Here is a 15,291-nt window from a genome sequence, read left to right on the forward strand (position 1 = left end):
AGAGGGAGGGTGGGAGTTAGGGCTGGCTGGGCTGTGTAGTGTAGTGTAGTGTAGTGCAGAGTAGTGTTGTGCTGTGCTGTGCTGCGCTGTGCTGCTGTTGTCCATAGGGGCTGTGTCCACTGCTTCAAAGTCCATAGGGGCTGGCTGTGTTGTGCTGTGCTGCTGTTGTCAATAGGGGCTGTGTCCACTACTTCAAAGTCCATAGGGGCTGGCTGGACTGTGTTGTGCAGTCAGTTATACATAGGGGCTGTGTCCACTCCAAAGTCCTGTGCAGTGTCCCAGTCCTAAAGGGGTGCTGTAGTGTTGTCCAGGGGGTGCTCTGTCCATCAGGGGTGCTCCCCCCAAGTGCTAAAAAAAATAAATATTTTTTCTGTGTTTGTGAATTGTGTGCGCAGTAGCCGCACGTGCATCAACAAAGTAGTGCCAAGCGTGCGCCTGTGTCATAAGTAAAGGGCCGGCTGGCTTGACCGTTAAAGGGTGCTGTAACCCCCAAAGTACACTCCAAACCAAATAAAAAATATTTTCTGTGTTTGTGAATTGTGTGCGCAGTAGCCGCACGTGCATCAACAAAGTAGTGCCAAGCGTGCGCCTGTGTCATAAGTAAAGGGCCGGCTGGCTTGACCGTTAAAGGGTGCTGTAACCCCCAAAGTACACTCCAGTCCAAACCAAATAAAAAAATATTTTCTGTTTGTGAATTATGTGCGCAGTAGCCGCACGTGCATCAACAAAGTTGTGCCAAGCGTGCACCTGTGTCATAAGTAAAGGGCTGGCTGGCTTGACCATTAAAGGGTGCTGTAACCCCCAAAGTACACTCCAAACCAAATAAAAAAATATTTTCTGTGTTTGTGAATTGTGTGCGCAGTAGCCGCACGTGCATCAACAAAGTAGTGCCAAGCGTGCGCCTGTGTCATAAGTAAAGGGCCGGCTGGCTTGACCGTTAAAGGGTGCTGTAACCCCCAAAGTACACTCCAAACCAAATAAAAAAATATTTTCTGTGTTTGTGAATTGTGTGCGCAGTAGCCGCACGTGCATCAACAAAGTAGTGCCAAGCGTGCGCCTGTGTCATAAGTAAAGGGCCGGCTGGCTTGACTGTTAAAGGGTGCTGTAACCCCCAAAGTACACTCCAGTCCAAACCAAATAAAAAAATATTTTCTGTGTTTGTGAATTATGTGCGCAGTAGCCGCACGTGCATCAACAAAGTAGTGCCAAGCGTGCACCTGTGTCATAAGTAAAGGGCTGGCTGGCTTGACCGTTAAAGGGTGCTGTAACCCCCAAAGTACACTCCAAACCAAATAAAAAAATATTTTCTGTGTTTGTGAATTGTGTGCGCAGTAGCCGCACGTGCATCAACAAAGTAGTGCCAAGCGTGCGCCTGTGTCATAAGTAAAGGGCCGGCTGGCTTGACCGTTAAAGGGTGCTGTAACCCCTAAAGTACACTCCAAACCAAATAAAAAAATATTTTCTGTGTTTGTGAATTGTGTGCGCAGTAGCCGCACGTGCATCAACAAAGTAGTGCCAAGCGTGCGCCTGTGTCATAAGTAAAGGGCCGGCTGGCTTGACCGTTAAAGGGTGCTGTAACCCCCAAAGTACACTCCAGTCCAAACCAAATAAAAAAATATTTTCTGTGTTTGTGAATTGTGTGCGCAGCAGCCGCACGTGCATCAACAAAGTAGTGCCAAGCGTGCGCCTGTGTCATAAGTAAAGGGCTGGCTGGCTTGACCGTTAAAGGCTGCTGTAACCCCCAAAGTACACTCCAAACCAAATAAAAAAATATTTTCTGTGTTTGTGAATTGTGTGCACTGTGGCTGCACGTGCATCAACAAAGGAGCAGCGCCAAGCGTGCGCCTGTGTCCCATAAGTAAAGAGCCGGCTGGCTCATTTCTTAAAGGGTGGTGTAACCCACAAAGTGCACTACTCTCCAGCAAAAATAAAAAAATATTTTCTGTGTTTGTGTGGGCTTTAGCCGCAGGTATATATCAATATAACATAAATGGAGGACCAAACTTTCTCTGATAAAAATAAAATAGGGAAAGATCAAGAACCACTTCCTCCTAGTGCTGTTGCTGCTGCAGGGAGTTGTTCATCATCCCAGAGAGGAAGTAGGAACACCACTACTTTTACTAAACAATTGACCCTCCAACAGTCCCTAGCGATGAGGATGAAGTACGACAGCAGTCATCCTGAAGCAAAACGTATAACTGAGGCCTTGACTGCTATGTTGGTGTTAGACGTGGGTCCGGTATCCGCCATTAGTGCAGTGGGATTTAGACAATTGATGGAGGGAGTGTGTCCCCGGTTCCAAATCCCATCTAGATTCCACCTGCATCCTCAAAGCAGCAGCGACAAGCGTGCGTCTGTCTGTTAAAGGGTGGTGTAACCCTCAAAGTGCGCTCCACAAACAATAAAAAAATTCTTATTTTTTTTTCTGTCATTGTGAAATGTGTGGGCTGTAGCCGCACTTGAATCCTCAAAGCAGCAGCGACAAGCGTGCGTCTGTCTGTTAAAGGGTGGTGTAACCCTCAAAGTGCTCCAAAAAATAAAAAACTATTTTTTTTATGTGTTTGTGACTTGTGTGCGATGTAGCCGCACGTGCATCAACACAGTAGCAGCGCCAAGCGTGCGCCTGTGTCATAAGTCAAGGGCCGGTTTGGACATCTGGTCCGGACTGAAGGACGTGCCAACAATTTCTGACAAGTCTACTGTCACTGCATATGATACTGTCCTCAAAGCAGCAGCGACAAGCGTGCATCTGTCTGTTAAAGGGTGGTGTAACCCTGAAAGTGCGCTCCACAATCAATTAAAAAAATATTTTTTTTCTGTCTTTGTGAAATGTGTGGTCTGTAGCCGCACCTGCATCCTTAAAGCAGCAGCGACAAGCGTGCGTCTGTCTGTTAAAGGATTACATCGGTGACAATATCCAAGTAGGCATGTCAGACAGTCCGTAGCTGTACTGGCTGGAAAAAGAAGCAATTTGGAGGTCCCTGTACAAACTGGCTCTATTTTACCTGAGTTGCCCCCCCTCCAGTGTGTACTCTGAAAGAGTGTTTAGTGCAGCCGGGAACCTTGTCAGCGAAAGGAGTAGGAGGTTGCTTCCACAAAATGTGGAGAAGATGATGTTCATAAAATGAATTATCAACTCTTCCAGGGAGACCAGCCTCCTGAACGTATAGAGGGACCTGTGGTTGTGGATTCCAGCGGGGTCGAATTAATACTCTGTGAGGATGAGGATGTACACAACACTGAAGAGGGTGAGGAATCGGTGGATGAGGAGGATGAGGACGACATCTTGCCTCCGTAGAGCCAGTTTGTGCAGGGACAGATTAATTGCCAGCTTGTTTTGTGGGGGCCCAAACGAACCAATCATTTCAGCCACAGTCATGTGGCAGACCCAGGCGCTGAAATGATTGGTTTGTTAAAGTGTGCATGTCCTATTTATACAACATAGGGGTGGGTGGGAGGGCCCAAGGACAATTCCATCTTGCACCTATTTTTTTTCTTTGCAGTATATACTGTTTGGGGCCTAGTTTTTCAAACTGCCATCCTGTCTGCCACTGCAGTATCACTCCTAGATGGGCCACTTGTTTGTGCCGCCCACTCGTGTCGCTTAGCATAGTCATCCAGCTACCTCGGTGCAACCTTTTGGACATAAGAACACTATTGTGAGGTGTGAGGTGTTCAGAATAGACTGGAAATGAGTGGAAATTAAGGTTATTGAGGTTAATAATAGCATAGGAGCAGAAAAACCCACACATTCTGTGATTTTAGCTGTTTTTATGCTTTTTTAAAAAAAAATACAGATCCAAAACACAAAACCCAGAACCCAAAACACGGAAGGGTGGTTTTGGCAAAACCAATCCAGATCCAAAACACGTAGAAAGATCCAGATCCAAAACCAAAACACGAAAAGTGGCCGGTGCACACCCCTAATATATATATATATATATATATATATATATATATATATACTCTGTAGTCCTAGAGCACACATATTAACCTCCCAGGGTACAAATACAAGATAGGGGAATTATGGGAGGTGGACACAAAGACAGACGGGGAAACAGAGGGACAGTTTAGGGTGCAGCACAGGAACACCAACAGAGACACAGATTCTCAAAAACACAGGGGAGGCAGGTGGTGATAGGATCATACACACTGGGAGAGAGGGGGTATACAAACACAATACTGTTACCCACTTACTCAATGATAGCAGCATGGGGAGGAGGTGGAGCAGAGGTGTCCAGGAAGTGCACTGACTGCCATGCAAACCAATGCAGCTGCCACGATCCTCACAGTATGTCACACAGTAATCCCAGGAGTATTTCTTTGTCATCTTTATCCTCTGGCCCAGGAAATTAGCACCCGGCCAGCAGAAGAGAGGTCAGGGGGCACGGCATGTGCACCTTACGTCCACCAGAAGAGCTGTTCCAGTGTTGGTTTTTTTTTTCTCCTGCACTTGCCGGCAGCCTTTGACAGGCGGGCACCCTCAGACCACTGGGCCCTAGGCGGCTGCCTTTTCTGCCTTGTGGGAAATCCGACCCTGCTACTTTAGTATGGGGACTGTGGAAATTATCAGGGGAGAAATGTAACCAGGAGATATCAGTTATATCTTCTATGTTACATGCTTAATGAAAGGCCCTGAATCTTAATTTTTACAAAAGTAAGTGAAAGTGTTAATCAAGTGATGATAAATATGGCCCTTAGGAACAGTAAGTGCACTACATCAATAAATATATTTTTCTTTTTTAGTATGTACTTTATGGGGCAGATTCAATTAATTGTGAGCTTCTAATGGCAGCTCGCGTTGTGCATTTATCTGCCAGTTTCAGTAGGCAGATTCTGCTCGTATCTACATAGGCTGCAAGCAGAATCTGCCTTCTGTAGTTAACAAATGGAAGCCACTTCACTGTGCCGGCATTGGTTTGTATTTTTTCTTTCTTTTAATTGTGTTATTTTATTGACATTGCTAAGTGTGTATGCGACAAAATAATATCAATCTAGGGAAATATAAATCTTATTTCCCGGCCACTTTCTGCATAAAATACAGACTGCCAAGTTTCAGACAGAGCCTGTAAAGTGACAGTTAGGAGCTGATTGGTTGGTAGACACTGCAGGGTGCACTTTTGCGTGTCACTCAGAATCAGGGCTATAATCTTTGAGTTCCCTTATTACTTAATCAATCCGCGGAATGGCCAATTCACACTTTCATATTTCATCCTTCCTGGAATTTATAGGCGTAATATTGTAATTTTGCAGTTACAAGCGGAATGAAGTACAATTTCGAAAAATGTTTACTTACCTCTAAAATGTACTCATACAAATTCACCAATGTAGTTTTACAGTGTCTGACATCAGTTAGCTGGCAGGAACTTTCCTATAGGAAATAAATTCCATGGAATTTGTCATGGAGTTTCCTGAAAATCGTATTTCACAATACTGTATTAGAAGCCAAAACTCTAATCCTACAATGCATACAGTACAACAGTGCACAAGCAAGCACAAATAAAATTATATACTATGAATAGGTCACATATTCTCTATGGATTTTAAAATATATATATTTTAAAATTTACATCTTAACACGTAAGATATAATATAGGTATACAGTGTAAAACAGAAATGCATAAATCAATGTAATCCGAAATAAAAATTATTATATATAAATATGTAACTTTTTTATATTAACATGTAAAATATGAATGTATCATTTTTTTTTTATTGTAACACATATCATTCCTATGTACACCGGAGATAAGCAGAAAACAAATCAGTATATAATTAAGATACCCGAGTGGGCTATTTTTGAATAGTAAAGTGCAACCCTTGAATTCAAACACTGACTAGTGTTTTTTCTGTCATGTAAGTTCCATTAATTTGTTATGGAAATTCCACCAAATCATATTTCACAGTACTATACAAGCATACATGTACTGTATATAATAAAACCAAGTGGTGATAAAAATGATGTCACTATGTTGGCGCACACAAGTACACGTTGGACCTAAGATTTATTTAAAAAAAGATTTATATTAAATAAATAATCATTCACTCTGCAGCATAAGTGATAGTAAGAAATATGTATGTTCCACTTACCTGGAAAACTTGAGGTTAATCAGCTCCTGTAATGTAAAATATTAATTATAAAATGCTTTAAAGTGGATGCTAACAGACTGACCCTAAGGCCTGCAGATGGTGTTTTTCACATATACCAAGAAATGAATAAGCAAGAAACTATACGAGTACATGCTGCAGGGTCTGCACAATATACTCATTCTTTTGGTTTTGTAGTCCTCTCCTGCATGTTTAGAAAAGTGACTAATCATTTTACTATCTGCCAAGTGATTTATCTTGCCTTTACTGGTACATAAAGCATAGCTTATTTACTAAACTGTATTTGCTAAACTTGTAAGTATCATATTATTGCACTTATTTTAATTTAGTAGATATTCCTGTAAAATCTTAAAATTTATTGTATACAGAAATTTTGTTAGATTTACTCATTTTAGATTTAGATAATTTGTGAGCACTGAGGGAGTTGCAGATGTGTATGTTTTTTATTCTAATTATTTTTTTTTCTATTTAGTGCATATTGTCATAGGATGGTGATTTTGTTAAACTTCTCATATACTGTATACATAGAAAAAAAATTAGTGATGTATAGAAAGGAAAGTACTCCTGCACTTAGTTTACTCAGTTTTTACTAGAGATGAGCGGGTTCGGTTCCCAGAGAACCAAACTCACCCGAATTTAGCATATCCGAGTCGGATCCAAGCAGGATCGGAGGTTCCCGTCTTACTCGGTTCTCGAAACCGAGGCAAAACCATAGAGACGGAAATCTCGCAGTTCACACGGTTTCATCTCTATGATCAATGTAGTATATAAGGGACCACACGACGGACGCCATTTCCACTCCGGCTGTGTAAAGTGAACAGGGAGGGTGGGTAGTGTAGGGCTGGGAGAGGTGCTGGTGCTATCTGCTGTGTCCTGGGCTGGTGACTGCTGATCCATTCTGGTCTCTGGTCACGGTGCTATCACTGCCACTGTACTGTCTGCTGATCGATTTTGGTCTCTGGTCACGGTGCTGTCACTGTCACTGTGCTGTCTGGTGATCCATCTGGGCTGTCTGCTGTGTCCTGGGCTTGTGTTGTGTCCATCTCTGGGCCAAAGTTCTGGACTCCAAAAAAAAAAGTAAAAAAAAAATAAATCAAAGTGTCTTTAAAGTTTTTATATTTTTCTGTGTGTGCATGCACCGTTAACAGGCTTAACCACAGTAGCGCACAAGAGCCAGCCAGCAACGCATGTTGCAACCTTGTGCTCTCCTACTACAGTCGTTCTTAAAAAAAAAAACAATAATAGTGTCATATTTTTTTCTTGTTTGTGTGGGTGGGTTTTCACCATAACTGCGGTAGTGCACAAGATCCAGCCAGTAGCGCACGTTGCAACCTTGTACTGCCTGACTCCAGTCGTTCTAAAAAAAAAAATTAATAGTGTCATAATTTTTCTTGTTTGTGTGGGTGGGTTTTTGCCATAACCGCAGTAGTGCACAAGATCCAACCAGTAACGCGCGTTGCAACCTTGTGCTGCCTGACTCCAGTCATGATCAATCGTTACTCTGGGGCCAAGTTCTTCTGTAGCTGACAAAAAATATAAATCATCATTTGTCGTTTTCTCTAATATTTTTGTGTGTGCGCACGACTGCACATGTGTGAATTTTGTAACCGCAGCTTGGCTACACAATTGGTGACTGTGACACTGCTTCTAGACTGCAGAAAAAATATAGAGGGCTGTCACATGACAGGCGAGTAAGGCCAAGATCCACATATTGTAGCTGCCGCCAGCAGTGCAAGGCCGTCAACTTCCTTGACCTCTAGGAAGGCCCATGCCCCAGGGCTTAAGTCACGCCATCGATATGGTAAAGCAGGTTTTACTGAAAATAAGAAAAAAAAATTGAAAGGATATTTGACTTTAGATAAACAAAAAATTGGCAATATGCCATTCACTACACGAAGTGGCAAGGAAAGGATAAGGCCTTGGCCGTCTTACTTTATGAAGAAGACTGCTGATTCTGATAGCCCTTCTGCTTGGAGTAGTAGTGGTGGTGGTCCAATTAAAAATGTGAAAGTTGTTAAGACAGCTCCGGAAAAACCAACTGTGTGCCCTGAGAAATCGAAATCACAAATCCCCAAGGAGAGTGTAAGTGTGTCCACGGTTGCCATGTGTGAGCCCAACCTAAATACTAGTGTACTGGAGGATCCTCCAAGTTCCAACATTTGTGTGCCCTCTGTAAATGTGGGGAAGGGCAGTCAACATCTTGCACACATTGTCATTGAGGATGCTTCTGTGGAATTGCACATGGAGGAGGAGGATATTTTGGTGGATTAAGGTGCTAAGGATGATGATGTTGGTGATGAGGATGTTGATGCCGAGGATGTCCTTTGTGTAAGTAAGGCAACAGCTGTTGCCCATGGTTTGAAAAAGCTGTCCTTTGTGTAAGTAAGGCAACAGCTGTTGCCCATGGTTTGAAAAAGCCAAAGCCCATAGTTGTCATGCCGGGACAAAAGACAAAAAAATCTACTTCTCACGTGTGGAATTATTTCCATCCCGATCCGGACAACAGTTGTCAAGCCATATGTGCCCGTTGCCATGCAAGAGTGAGTAGAGGGAGGGACCTAAACAACCTAGGAACCTTCTCCTTGTTACGTCACTTGGAGCGCATTCATCAAACATCAATGAGTATGTCGCCAAGTTCCAAAACTAAAAACGTAACAAGTCCCGTGTCACCTACCTGCTCCCTCTGTGTGGGATCCAAGTGACTTCAATCTCCAACACCAGCATCTTCATCATCACCTACATCCTCATTCGTGATCGGAAGTAATTTAAAAAAACTATCGACTATTAAACTGGCCTTTGATAGAAGAAGTAAATATAACAGCTGTCACCCAGTTTCACAGCAGATCATTGACGCCATGACAGCTGTACTAGTATTAGATGGTGAAATAATAAAAAATGAGGATGATAGTGTGGAGGAAGTGCAAAGGGAGGATGAGGGGAAATTTGTGTCCTAACTGACGCTAAAGTGGATGTTGATGATAAGGATATGGTTTGCGTAAATCAGCCACCAATGGCAGCAGTTATTGCTAATGATAAAAAGAAAGCCAGAAAAGCAACGTCTTGGGTGTGGAATTATTTTAATCTAAATTCTGACAACAGTTGTGAAGGCATCTGTTCCATTTGTAAAGCCTAAGTTAGCAGAGGAAGGGACGTTAACCATCTAGGCACCTCCTCCCTGTTAATTCATTTGCAGCAAGTTCATGCAATTTGTTTAACAAAATTATAATTTGTAAATTAATAACAAGCAGTCCAGTATCAGCTACCAGCAGTTTGGACCATAACATGCAATCTCCACCACCAATACCCTCATCATCAACCTCCTCTTTAATAATTGAAGGTAGTCCTTCCAAAAAATGTTTTGTGGGGCCCAAACAAACCAAGGAGTTCAGCCACGAAAGTGTCAATCCTAGTGGCTAATGTGCTTGGTTTTTTAAACTGTGCAAGTCCTTTTTAATATCCCACATAAGAGTGGGTGGGAGGGACAATTCCATCTTGCACCTCTCTCCTTTACATTTGGCACAATTTGGGGCATTGCCGACTGACATTATTATAGTTTATTAAACTGCCATCCTGTCTGCCCCTGCTGTGTGGCAATGTTTCATAGATGTCTGATTTTTTTTGAAATTGCTGTGCATTTGTGCTGCTGCTCTTTTGCTTACTTTAGCCAGCCAGCTCGCTGTAGCCTTTGGCCTATATGGGTGAAAAATAGTGAAATCAATATTTTGAGCTGTGAGGTGGTTAAAAATGCCTAGACATGCCTGAAAATCATTGTTATTAAGGTTAATAATACTGTAGGAACAAAAACAGGCCCAAATTATGTGGTTTTAGCTGTTTTTATGATTTTTTAAGAAAAAATCCAGATCCAAAACCAAAACACGAAAACAAAACACGGAGGAAAAAAAATCCCAAACCAGGGGAGATCCAGATCCAAAACCAAAACACGAAAACAAAACACGGAGGAAAAAAAATCCAAAACCAGGGGAGAACCAGATCCAAAACCAAAACACGGGGGTCGGCGCACATCTCTAGTTTTTACCGAAAGCAAATAGGTTATACTGTACAGTTTAAATTCTAGGAAATCACCATTCATCAGTATCAATCAAGCATTTGATACATAAAAAGTAAAGGTGGGTACACACTGTACGATTATCTGTCAGATCTACCAAGCATTTTATGATCTGACAGCAGACTGTATGAAGTGTATGCACATATGTCTTAGATAAATTGCACAATCGTATCTTCTAGGATGCTCATAAGATGCGATAAAACTTATCACAGTATTGTAAAGATTTTGAAATGCATACGCACTGACGACCGATCTGCCAACAGGTCCTCAGATAGTGCTGTCCGTGCATATATAAATATCCAATGACGTATCATATGTTGTCTTCCAGACGCTGCCACCATGGCAACAACACAAGCAGCAGTAGCTTGTCTGTTTTTTGAAAGAAAAGTATGAAAAGTGTACAAACACAGAAAGATGAACCAAGCTTAACAATACACAAAACAATACTGCAAAATGGTGATGACTGTTTCTTTTTTTCCTCTTTATCTCACAATCACATTATTTAAATTTTATTTTGATTGGGCAGCCACTATACAGATAATCTGTTCAGTGTGTACAGGGGCACCATCTTTCCTTTCGATCACTAGTTTAGACAAAATCTGAAAAAATAATTGTAATTGTAAATAATTGTATAGCAAGTACACGTGAATATCGGAGGTTTTCCTTGCAAAGGACAAATCATGAGTTCACCACTTCTTAAGTAAAAATTGTACAGTGTGTACCCGGCTTATGTGTGATGCATGAGTGTTGGAGGATGAGGAATGATGGAAGAAGAACAAGTAACAATATATGAGTGACAAATCATAAATGACGATTGATGAGAGGTGACTCATAAGGAACTCCAAGAAGATGTATGGAGAACTGATTTTCAGCAGTTGTTTATACACATTAAAAGACTGACTACTGTAGTAAGAGCACCAGATAACATATGATGAATAGTTAGAGGGTGACACGGGATGTTTTAAAGGATTATTTTCATCTCATTAATAGTAATAGTTCCCATATATTTATGTTTTAATGATAAGACACACACAACATCCTTTCTCGTTATTACAATTCTTATTAGACCCCAATTACTCTCCAGCACTTATTTATGTTGTATCGTACTGTACTGTAATATGCTGTATGTAATGTGTAAGTTAGTACTCCTGTAAAGTTGTACTGGTTGTCGTGTTATGGATTATTTTAAAACTGCTTGCCAATTGGTGTGTATGTGCAGTATAGTGATCCCACACATTCGTACAAGCCGGCTGCACAGACCAGCAGAGAGCTCAGACCATGAAGAGCCTCTGCTGGTAACAACTGCCTAGTTGAAATAGCTTTTGATAGCTAACAGGTTTTAAGAAATCAGGAACCTGATCTTAGTACACTTCTGGGTATTCACTGGCTCTGTATTGGATTAGGGATAATCTGAAGCAGGTCAAAGCAAAAGCAGCACCGATACATGTTTAGGCTGACTTGAGGTACAGTATAGTTTGAGGGAAATCCAAAAGCAGGTCAAGGTACAAGCACAGTTGGTCCATGGGTTAGGTTGATAGGAAACAAGGGCAGGGGAAAGGGCAAAGAACAGTAGGAACTGGTTCTGCACCCAGAACAGTAGGAACTGGTTCTGCTCCCAGAACAGTAGGAACTGGTTCTGCACCCAGAACAGTAGGAACTGATTCTGCACCCAGAACAGTAGGAACTGGTTCTGCACCCAGAACAGTAGGAACAGGTTCTGCACCCAGAACAGTAGGAACAGGTTCTGCACCCAGAATAGTAGGAAACAGTTCTGCACCCAGAACAGTAGGAACTGGTTCTGCACCCAGAACAGTAGGAACTGGTTCTGGGAGCAAGAATCCTCTGAGGAGGAGATACCAGGAACCTGTTGTAATAACCAAGCACTGAAACCTAGGACTGAGCTAATCAAATAGGAAGCAGCAGACTAGCACAGGGAGTAAGAGACCAGTGAGGTGTGTATGAACCATGTGCCAGAGGCACGTCAACCCCTCCACAGCCAGGTATATCCAATGCATCTATATTTATAACAGTGCCATTGCCTAGTATTGTATCAATTAAAATAGTGATACAACAATTTTATTATATATTATTACAACTATTTCTCATGATAACAAGTTATTTTATTGCTGTTAAGTATGTATTGGGGCCAATCCACTAGGCGACCTGAAAGACTGAATGACTAGCGTTCAGACCTTCAGGTCGCTGAGGTGCGGTGCCTGCACTGAACAGCGTTCACTGAACATCATTCAGTGCAGGAGTCCGACCCTCCTATCACTGAACATGCCGAACCTGACGATTGTCGTCAGGTTGATGGGCATGGTTCATAGATAGTCGGGGTCGGCATGGATGCAGCCTGCATGCGCATCGCTGGTCCTTGCCAGCTATCCATAACTCAACTTTGTGAACAATGCGACCAAAACCTCCTGGTTTTGGTCGGATCGTTCTAAAAGTTGTGTAATGGATAGTCCCTTATGACTAATAGTCATTGACTATGCATACACAACCTCTACAATGTATAAGATAAGGATCTGTGTTTGTCTAATTGTCTCTGTCTGTTTGGATGCCATTATCATCAACAAATAGCATGAAATTTTTATGACTGATCAAGTTGAATTCTATCAGAAGAGGAAATACCAGGGAAATGTTCCAGCTAGACAATCCAGATTAAGGGAATGGTGTAAAGTAGAAAAAATAATGCTTAAAGATTTTAGCAGGGTTAAATATACCAAAATTAAGCTTCAAGACGTCAAGTAATAAATCAAAGCTTTGGCTATAATACAAAACTATCAGCTTCAGTTTGTATTTTCTTTTTTCAAAATGCAAATGATGCAAACTAGACTGAAAAGCATTTTATATGTATCATTAATATCATGTATGCCTCAACTATTGTAGACAGGGCAATAACTAGGAGTATGAGAGCGGTGACGCCACCTAGAGCGCAAATCTAAGGGGATGGCACTATTGCTGCCCCTTGGCACCTATATTTGGCTTACAGAGTGCCTGGAATGGTACCCTGTACCCTGCAGATCAGATGGTGGGCCGCCCTGTGCGTTCATAGGACGCATTGAGAGCTCAGCTCATGTGCCGGGCCCAGAACTAATTCATTATGATAGCAATCACAGTAAGAATTTTGTTTGTTTAGCTTCAGTGATTTTTAGCAGATAGAGGGCATAATCTATTTAACAAAACATATATGATTTAATTTATTAAAACTACCTATTTCATTTAATTATATTAACAATATGGGGTCTACTGCTGGGAGGCATGTGTGAGGTGGGAAGTATGTGTGAAAGGAGGGAGCTAGGTGCTGCTGGACATATGTGCAAGGGGAGAGATATGTGTGAGAGGATGGAGCCCGTACTGCTGCTAGGGGTATATGCGATGTCAGAGGTAGGTGTGAGCAGAGGTACCATAGTCCAGCACTGCTGCTGGGGGTAAATGGTAGGTGTGAGCAGAGGGAGCACATTGTTGTTGCTAGGAGTATGTGTAAAGTGGACATACTGTAGGTGTGGGTGGAGGGAGTCCATTGCTGCTGTTGCTGCGGATATGTGTGAGGTATGTGTGAGCAGAGGAAGCCCAACAATACTGCTGGGGGTATGTGTAAGGGTGGAGGTAGGTGTAAGCAGTTGCAGTATGGCTATGGGTGATGGGGGACAGGGCCATCTATACCTATAGACTAAATGGGCAATTGCCCAAGGGCCCCAGGATTCCAAGGGCCCATGGCCGATAGCACCGCTACCCCCCATCGCATAGCTGCCACCTCTGATAGTCCTGCATGGGGAGGAGGCAGAGGTGGGAACCGGCTAAGGGGGGGAACTAGAGGCAGTGCAGCCGGTGCATTGCACCGGGGCCTGTTGTGGTGCAGGGGCCCATAGCCACCACTGCCCCCTGCTACTGTCCCCCCGGGTCCCAAGTGTAGGGCAGACCGCAGTGAGAGCAGTCTGCCCTACACTGTTTACAAACACACAGCCGCCAGCGGCGGAAGTGTGTTTGTTATAGCAGCCAATGAGTGTCAGACAAACTCTCATTGGCTGCTGCGTCGTCCAGGAGGGAGCTGGCTGGAGCTCACTCACTCCTTCCGGCTCCCCCCATGACGGATGATGGAAGAGACATCATGACGTCTATCCCATCCCATAGTGCAGAGTGAGAGCGGGCTTTGAGGAGTGGACAGCAGCGGTCGTTGACAGGAGCGGGGATCAGGTAAGTTGTTTTTATTGTGTGTGTGTGTGTGTAAGGGGGGCACGGGGACTCACAGAGCATAGGGGGGTGCTACTGGGGACACTATATAGGGGGGCTGATACTGGGGGGCACTGTATGGGGATGGGGCCGCTACTGGGTGCATTGTACAGGGGGAGGCGCTACTAGGGGCACTGTATGGGGAGGGTGGCCGCTACTGGTGCACTGTATGGGGGGGGACTACTACTGGGGGCACTGTATGGGGGGTACTACTACTGGGGGCAATGCATAGGGGGGATTTCTACTGGGAACAATACATATGGGGATTACTACAAGGGGCAATGCATAGAGGGATTGCTACTAGGGGCAATGCATAGGGGGATTACTACTGGGGACAATGCATAGGGAAGATTACTACTGGGGGCACTGTAAACGGGGGACTACTACTGGGGGCACTGTAAAGGAGGATTACTACTGGGGGAAATGTATAGGAGGATTACTACTGGGGGCACTGCATAGGGGGATTACTACTGGGGGCACTGCATAGGAGGACTACTACTGGGGGGCACTGCATAGGTGGGACTACTATTGGGGGAACTGTGTAGGGGGGACCACTTCTGGGGACACTGTATAAGGGGCAGTACTGGGGGCACTGCATAGGAAATTTGTTGTACTGTACATGTTCAGACTGTGACTTGTGTTTTTTTTCCTGTAAATGACTTCCGTTTTTCTGCCGATAGCCAACACCCCTACCCCCCTCCCCCGGCACAGCCTCCATCGATAGCATCCCATCCCCGGCAGAGGATTGTTTAAGAGGGGCCCCGGTGCATTGCTTTGCCCAGGGGCCTGCATTGCTGTTAAGACAGCCCTGATGGGGGAGGTATGTGTGAGAGGATGTAGCCCAGTGCTGCTGTTGTGGGTATCTGCGAGGGAGGTATGTT

General features: G+C 43.5%; 1 long non-coding RNA gene across 1 annotated transcript in view; it reads right to left on the bottom strand.

Annotated features, from left to right (window-relative positions):
- Positions 1 to 15,291, bottom strand: part of LOC148521842 (uncharacterized) — a 46,438-nt gene that overhangs the window by 20,524 nt on the left and 10,623 nt on the right. The window contains exons 2-3 of the long non-coding RNA XR_015878781.1: positions 6,091 to 6,116; positions 5,297 to 5,371 (exon numbers count right to left, since the gene is read on the bottom strand). This is a non-coding gene — a long non-coding RNA (uncharacterized LOC148521842). The remainder of the gene's footprint in view (positions 1 to 5,296; positions 5,372 to 6,090; positions 6,117 to 15,291) is intronic.

The sequence above is a fragment of the Taudactylus pleione genome, unplaced genomic scaffold, assembly GCF_031769625.1.
Source record: "Taudactylus pleione unplaced genomic scaffold, aTauple2 ptg000154l, whole genome shotgun sequence".
NCBI classification, from domain to species: domain Eukaryota; kingdom Metazoa; phylum Chordata; class Amphibia; order Anura; family Myobatrachidae; genus Taudactylus; species Taudactylus pleione.